Raw genomic sequence first — 9,034 nt, forward strand, 5'->3', positions numbered from 1 at the left:
TATTATGTGGGGGCACAATGGTGACATTATTATGTGGGGGGCACAGTGATGGCATTATGATGTGGGGGCACAGTGGTGACATTATTGTGTGGAGGTACAGTGGTGACATTTTTATGTGGGGGGCACAGTGGTGGCATTTTTATGTGGGGGGCACAGTGTTTTGAATTATGTGGGGACACAGTGGTAACATTATTATGTGGGGGCACATTGGTGACATTATTATGTGGGGGCACAGTGGTGGCATTATTATGTGGTGGGTACAGTGGTGGCATTATGTGGGGGGTACAGTGGTGGCATTAATATGTGGGGGGTACAGTGGTGGCATTATTATGTGGGGGGTACAGTGGTGGCATTATTATGTGGGGGGTACAGTGGTGGCATTATTATGTGGTGGGTACAGTGGTGGCATTATTATGTGGGGGGTACAGTGGTGGCATTATTATGTGGGGGGTACAGTGGTGACATTATTATGTGGGGGGTACAGTGGTGGCATTATTATGTGGGGGGCACAGTGGTGGCATTATTATGTGGGGGGCACAGTGGTGGCATTATTATGTGGGGGCACAGTGGTGACATTATTATGTGGAGGCACAGTGGTGACATTATTATGTGGGGGGTACAGTGGTGACATTATTATGTGGGGGAGTACAGTGGTGACATTATTATGTGGGGGCACAGTTGTGGCATTATTATGTGGGGGGCACAGTGGTGACATTATTATGTGGGGGGTACAGTGGTGACATTATTATGTGGGGGTACAGTGGTGACATTATTATGTGGGGGCACAGTAGTGGCATTATTATGTGGGGGGCACAGTGGTGACATTATTATGTGGGGGGCACAGTGGTGACATTATTATGTGGGGGCACAGTGGTGACATTATTATGTTGGGGCACAGTGGTGCCATTACTATGTGGGGGGCACAGTGGTGGCAATTTTATGTGGGGGGGCACAGTGGTGATATTATTATGTGGGGGGCACAGTGTTGTGCATCATGTGGGGACACAGTGGAGACATTATTATGTGGGGGGCACATTGGTGACATTATTATGTGGGGGCACAGTGTTGTGCTTTATGTGGGGACAGTGGCGACATTATTATGGGGGAGTACAGTGGTGACATTATTATGTGGGGGCACAGTGGTGGCATTATTATGTGGGGGCACAATGGTGACATTATTATGTGTAGGCACAGTGGTGACATTATTATGTAGGGGGCACAGTGGTGACATTATTATGTGGAGGGCACAGTGGTGACATTATTATGTGGGGGCACAGTGGTGGCATTATGTGGGGGCAAAGTGGTGGCATTACTATGTGGGGGGCACAGTGGTGACATTATTATGTGGAGGGCACAGTGGTGACATTATTATGTGGGAGCACAGTAGTGGCATTATTATGTGGGGGCACAGTAGTGGCATTATTATGTGGGGGCACAGTGGTGGCATTATTATGTGGGGGGCACAGTGGTGACATTATGTGGGGGAGTAGAGTGGTGACATTATTATGTGGGGGCACAGTGGTGACATTATTATGTGGGGGCACAGTGGTGACATTATTATATGAGGCATAGTGGTGACATTATTATGTGGGGGGCACAGTGGTGACATTATTATGTGGGGGGCACAGTGGTGGCATTATTATGCGGGGGGCACAGAAGTGGCATTATTATGTGGAGGCACAGTGGTGACATTATTATGTGGGGGGTACAGTGGTGACATTATTATGTGGAGGGCACAGTGGTGACATTATTATGTGAGGGCACAGTGGTGACATTATTATGTGGAGGGCACAGTGGTGACATTATTATGTGGGGGCACAGTGGTGACATTATTATGTGGGGGCACAGAGGTGACATTATTATGTGGAGGGCACAGTGTGGCATTATTATGTGGGGGCACAGTGGTGACATTATTATATGGGGGCATAGTGATGACATTATTATGTGGGGGCACAGTGGTGACATTATTATTTGGGGGCACAGTCGTGACATTATTATGTGGGGTGGCACAGTGGTGCATTATTATGTGGGGGCACAGTGGTGCATTATTATGTGGGGGCACAGTGGTGACATTATTATATGGGTATACAGTGGTGACATTATTATGTGGGGGCACAGTGGTGACATTATTATGTGGAGGGCACAGTGGTGACATTATTATATGGGGGCATAGTGATGACATTATTATGTGGGGGCACAGTGGTGACATTATTATTTGGGGGCACAGTGGTGACATTATTATATGGGGTGGCACAGTGGTGCATTATTATGTGGGGGCACAGTGGTGCATTATTATGTGGGGGCACAGTGGTGGCATTATTATATGGGGACACAATGGTGACATTATTATGTGGGGGCACAGTGGTGACATTATTATGTGGAGGGCACAGTGGTGACATTATTATGTTGGGGCACAGTGGTGACATTATTATGTGGGGGTACAGTGGTGACATTATTATGTGGGGGGTACAGTGGTGACATTATTATGTGGGGGCACAATGGTGACATTATTATGTGGGGGGCACAGTGATGGCATTATGATGTGGGGGCACAGTGGTGACATTATTGTGTGGAGGTACAGTGGTGACATTTTTATGTGGGGGGCACAGTGGTGGCATTTTTATGTGGGGGGCACAGTGTTTTGAATTATGTGGGGACACAGTGGTAACATTATTATGTGGGGGCACATTGGTGACATTATTATGTGGGGGCACAGTGGTGGCATTATTATGTGGTGGGTACAGTGGTGGCATTATGTGGGGGGTACAGTGGTGGCATTAATATGTGGGGGGTACAGTGGTGGCATTATTATGTGGGGGGTACAGTGGTGGCATTATTATGTGGTGGGTACAGTGGTGGCATTATTATGTGGGGGGTACAGTGGTGGCATTATTATGTGGGGGTACAGTGGTGACATTATTATGTGGGGGGTACAGTGGTGGCATTATTATGTGGGGGGCACAGTGGTGGCATTATTATGTGGGGGGCACAGTGGTGGCATTATTATGTGGGGGCACAGTGGTGACATTATTATGTGGAGGCACAGTGGTGACATTATTATGTGGGGGGTACAGTGGTGACATTATTATGTGGGGGAGTACAGTGGTGACATTATTATGTGGGGGCACAGTTGTGGCATTATTATGTGGGGGGCTCAGTTGTGACATTATTATGTGGGGGGTACAGTGGTGACATTATTATGTGGGGGTACAGTGGTGACATTATTATGTGGGGGCACAGTAGTGGCATTATTATGTGGGGGGCACAGTGGTGACATTATTATGTGGGGGGCACAGTGGTGACATTATTATGTGGGGGCACAGTGGTGACATTATTATGTTGGGGCACAGTGGTGCCATTACTATGTGGGGGGCACAGTGGTGGCAATTTTATGTGGGGGGGCACAGTGGTGATATTATTATGTGGGGGGCACAGTGTTGTGCATCATGTGGGGACACAGTGGAGACATTATTATGTGGGGGGCACATTGGTGACATTATTATGTGGGGGCACAGTGTTGTGCTTTATGTGGGGACAGTGGCGACATTATTATGGGGGAGTACAGTGGTGACATTATTATGTGGGGGCACAGTGGTGGCATTATTATGTGGGGGCACAATGGTGACATTATTATGTGTAGGCACAGTGGTGACATTATTATGTAGGGGGCACAGTGGTGACATTATTATGTGGAGGGCACAGTGGTGACATTATTATGTGGGGGCACAGTGGTGGCATTATGTGGGGGCAAAGTGGTGGCATTACTATGTGGGGGGCACAGTGGTGACATTATTATGTGGAGGGCACAGTGGTGACATTATTATGTGGGAGCACAGTAGTGGCATTATTATGTGGGGGCACAGTAGTGGCATTATTATGTGGGGGCACAGTGGTGGCATTATTATGTGGGGGGCACAGTGGTGACATTATGTGGGGGAGTAGAGTGGTGACATTATTATGTGGGGGCACAGTGGTGACATTATTATGTGGGGGCACAGTGGTGACATTATTATATGAGGCATAGTGGTGACATTATTATGTGGGGGGCACAGTGGTGACATTATTATGTGGGGGGCACAGTGGTGGCATTATTATGCGGGGGGCACAGAAGTGGCATTATTATGTGGAGGCACAGTGGTGACATTATTATGTGGGGGGTACAGTGGTGACATTATTATGTGGAGGGCACAGTGGTGACATTATTATGTGAGGGCACAGTGGTGACATTATTATGTGGAGGGCACAGTGGTGACATTATTATGTGGGGGCACAGTGGTGACATTATTATGTGGGGGCACAGAGGTGACATTATTATGTGGAGGGCACAGTGTGGCATTATTATGTGGGGGCACAGTGGTGACATTATTATATGGGGGCATAGTGATGACATTATTATGTGGGGGCACAGTGGTGACATTATTATTTGGGGGCACAGTCGTGACATTATTATGTGGGGTGGCACAGTGGTGCATTATTATGTGGGGGCACAGTGGTGCATTATTATGTGGGGGCACAGTGGTGACATTATTATATGGGTATACAGTGGTGACATTATTATGTGGGGGCACAGTGGTGACATTATTATGTGGAGGGCACAGTGGTGACATTATTATATGGGGGCATAGTGATGACATTATTATGTGGGGGCACAGTGGTGACATTATTATTTGGGGGCACAGTGGTGACATTATTATATGGGGTGGCACAGTGGTGCATTATTATGTGGGGGCACAGTGGTGCATTATTATGTGGGGGCACAGTGGTGGCATTATTATATGGGGACACAATGGTGACATTATTATGTGGGGGCACAGTGGTGACATTATTATGTGGAGGGCACAGTGGTGACATTATTATGTTGGGGCACAGTGGTGACATTATTATGTGGGGGCACAGTGGTGCATTATTATGTGGAGGGCACAGTGGTGCTATTATTATGTGGGGGCACAGTGGTGACATTATTATATGGGTACACAGTGGTGACATTATTATGTGGGGGCACAGTGGTGACATTATTATGTGGAGGGCACAGTGGTGACATTATTATGTTGGGGCACAGTGGTGACATTATTATGTGGGGGCACAGTGGTGCATTATTATGTGGAGGGCACAGTGGTGCTATTATTATGTGGGGGCACAGTGGCGTCATTATTATCTGGAGGGCACAGTGGTGACTTTATTATGTGGAGGGCACAGAGGTGACATTATTATGTGGGGGAACAGTGGTGACATTATTTTGTGGTAGTACAGTGATGACATGATTATATGGGGGCATAGTGATGACATTATTATGTGGGGGCACTGTGGTGACATTATTATGTGGGGGCACAGTGGTGACATTATTATATGGGGACACAATGGTGACATTATTATGTGGTGGGCACAGTGGTGGCATTATGTGGAGGCACAGTGGTGGCATTATTATGTGGGGGCACAGTGGTGCATTATTATGTGGGGGCACAGTGGTGCATTATTATCTGGGGGCACAGTGGTGACATTATTATATGGGGACACAGTGGTGACATTATTATGTGGGGGGCACAGTGGTGACATTATTATGTTGGGACACAGTGGTGCATTATTATGTGGAGGGCACAGTGGTGCCATTATTATGTGGGGGGCACAGTGGTGATATTATTATGTGTGGGGCACAGTGTTGTGCATCATGTAGGGACACAGTGGTGGCATTATTATGTGGGGGCACAGTGGAGGCATTATTATGTGGGGGGCACAGTGGAGACATTATTATGTGGGGGGCACATTGGTGACATTATTATGTGGGGGCACAGTGTTGTGCTTTATGTGGGGACAGTGGCGACATTATTATGGGGGAGTACAGTGGTGACATTATTATGTGGGGGCACAGTGGTGGCATTATTATGTGGGGGCACAATGGTGACATTATTATGTGTAGGCACAGTGGTGACATTATTATGTGGGGGGCACAGTGGTGACATTATTATGTGGAGGGCACAGTGGTGACATTATTATGTGGGGGCACAGTGATGGCATTATTATGTGGGGGCAAAGTGGTGGCATTACTATGTGGGGGGCACAGTGGTGACATTATTATGTGGAGGGCACAGTGGTGACATTATTATGTGGGAGCACAGACAGTGGTGACATTATTATGTGGGGGCACAGAGGTGACATTATTATGTGGAGGGCACAGAGGTGACATTATTATGTGGAGGGCACAGTGTGGCTTTATTATGTGGGGGCACAGTGGTGACATTATTATATGGGGGCATAGTGATGACATTATTATGTGGGGGCACAGTGGTGACATTATTATGTGGAGGGCACAGTGGTGACATTATTATGTGGAGGGCACAGTGGTGACATTATTATGTGGAGGGCACAGTGGTGCATTATTATGTGGGGGCACAGTGGTGACATTATTATATGGGTACACAGTGGTGACATTATTATGTGGGGGCACAGTGGTGACATTATTATGTGGGGGCACAGTGGTGACATTATTATGTGGGGACACAGTGGTGCATTATTATGTGGAGGGCACAGTGGTGCTATTATTATGTGGGGGCACAGTGGTGGCATTATTATGTGGGGGCAAAGAGGTGGCATTATTATGTGGGGGACACAGTGGTGTCATTATTATCTGGAGGGCACAGTGGTGACATTATTATGTGGGGGCACAGTGGTGTCATTATTATCTGGAGGGCACAGTGGTGACATTATTATGTAGGGGCACAGTGTTGGCATTATTATGTGGGGGCACAGTGGTGGCATTATTATGTGGGGGGCACAGTGGTGACATTATTATGTGGGGGAGTACAGTGGTGACATTATTATGTGGGGGCACAGTGGTGACATTATTATGTGGGGGCACAGAGGTGACATTATTATGTGGAGGGCACAGTGGTGGCATTATTATGTGGGGGCACAATGGTGACATTATTATATGGGGGCACAGTGGTGACATTATTATATGGGGGCACAGTGGTGACATTATAATGTGGGGGCACAGTGGTGCATTATTATGTGGGGGCACAGTGATGACATTATTATGTGGGGGCACAGTTGTGACATTATTATGTGGGGGCACAGTGGTGACATTATTATGTGGGGTGGCACAGTGGTGCATTATTATGTGGGGGCACAGTGGTGACATTATTATAAGGGTACACAGTGGTGACATTATTATGTGGGGGCACAGTGGTGACATTATTATGGGGGAGTACAGTGGTGACATTATGTGGAGGGCACAGTGGTGCCATTATTATATGGGGGCACAGTGGTGAATTATTATGTGGAGGGCACAGTGGTGACATTATGTGGGGGGCACAGTGGTGACATTATTATGTTGGGGCACAGTGGTGCATTATTATGTGGAGGGCACAGTGGTGATATTATGTGGGGGCACAGTGGTGACATTATGTGGGGGGCACAGTGTTGACATTGTGTGGGGGCACAGTGGTGATATTATTATGTGGGGGTGCACAGTGGTGACATTATTATGTGGGGGCACAGCAGTGTCATTATTATGTGGGGGCACAGTGGTGATATTATGTGGGGGCACAGTGGTGACATTATGTGGGGGGCACAGCGTTGTGCATTATGTGGGTACACAGTGGTGACATTAGTATGTGGGGGCACAATGGTGACATTATTATGGGGGAGGCACAGTAGTGGCATTATTATGTGGGGGCACAGTGGTGGCATTATTATGTGGGGGGCACAGTGGTGACATTATTATGTGGGGGGTACAGTGATGACATTATTATGTGGGGGCACAATGGTGACATTATTATGTGGGAGGCACAGTAGTGACATTATTATGTGGGGTCACAGTAGTGGCATTATTATGTGGGGGCACAGTGGTGACATTATTATGTGGGGGCAAAGGGGTGGCATTATTATGTGGTAGTACAGTGATGACATTATTATATGGGGCATAGTGATGACATTATTATGTGGGGGCACAGTGGTGACATTATTATGTGGGGGCACAGTGGTGACATTATTATATGGGGACACAATGGTGACATTATTATGTGTGGGCACAGTGGTGGCATTATTATGTGGGGGCTCAGTGTTGCATTATGTGGGGGCACAGTGGTGACATTATTATATGGGGACACAGTGGTGACATTATTATGTGGAGGGCTCAGTGGTGACATTATTATATGGGGACACAGTGGTGACATTATTATGTGGAGGGTACAGTGGTGACATTATTAGGTTGGGGCACAGTGGTGCATTATTATGTGGAGGGCACAGTGGTGCTATTATTATGTGGGGGCACAGTGGTGTCATTATTATCTGGAGGGCACAGTGGTGACTTTATTATGTGGAGGGCACAGAGGTGACATTATTATGTGGGGGAACAGTGGTGACATTATTTTGTGGTAGTACAGTGATGACATGATTATATGGGGGCATAGTGATGACATTATTATGTGGGGGCACTGTGGTGACATTATTATGTGGGGGCACAGTGGTGACATTATTATATGGGGACACAATGGTGACATTATTATGTGGTGGGCACAGTGGTGGCATTATGTGGAGGCACAGTGGTGGCATTATTATGTGGGGGCACAGTGGTGCATTATTATGTGGGGGCACAGTGGTGCATTATTATCTGGGGGCACAGTGGTGACATTATTATATGGGGACACAGTGGTGACATTATTATGTGGGGGGCACAGTGGTGACATTATTATGTTGGGACACAGTGGTGCATTATTATGTGGAGGGCACAGTGGTGCCATTATTATGTGGGGGGCACAGTGGTGATATTATTATGTGTGGGGCACAGTGTTGTGCATCATGTAGGGACACAGTGGTGGCATTATTATGTGGGGGCACAGTGGAGGCATTATTATGTGGGGGGCACAGTGGAGACATTATTATGTGGGGGGCACATTGGTGACATTATTATGTGGGGGCACAGTGTTGTGCTTTATGTGGGGACAGTGGCGACATTATTATGGGGGAGTACAGTGGTGACATTATTATGTGGGGGCACAGTGGTGGCATTATTATGTGGGGGCACAATGGTGACATT

This window comes from Phyllobates terribilis, unplaced genomic scaffold, assembly GCF_046119375.1.
Source record: "Phyllobates terribilis strain yellow unplaced genomic scaffold, ASM4611937v1 Scaffold_25__1_contigs__length_18738178, whole genome shotgun sequence".
In the NCBI taxonomy this organism is placed as follows: Eukaryota; Metazoa; Chordata; class Amphibia; order Anura; family Dendrobatidae; genus Phyllobates; species Phyllobates terribilis.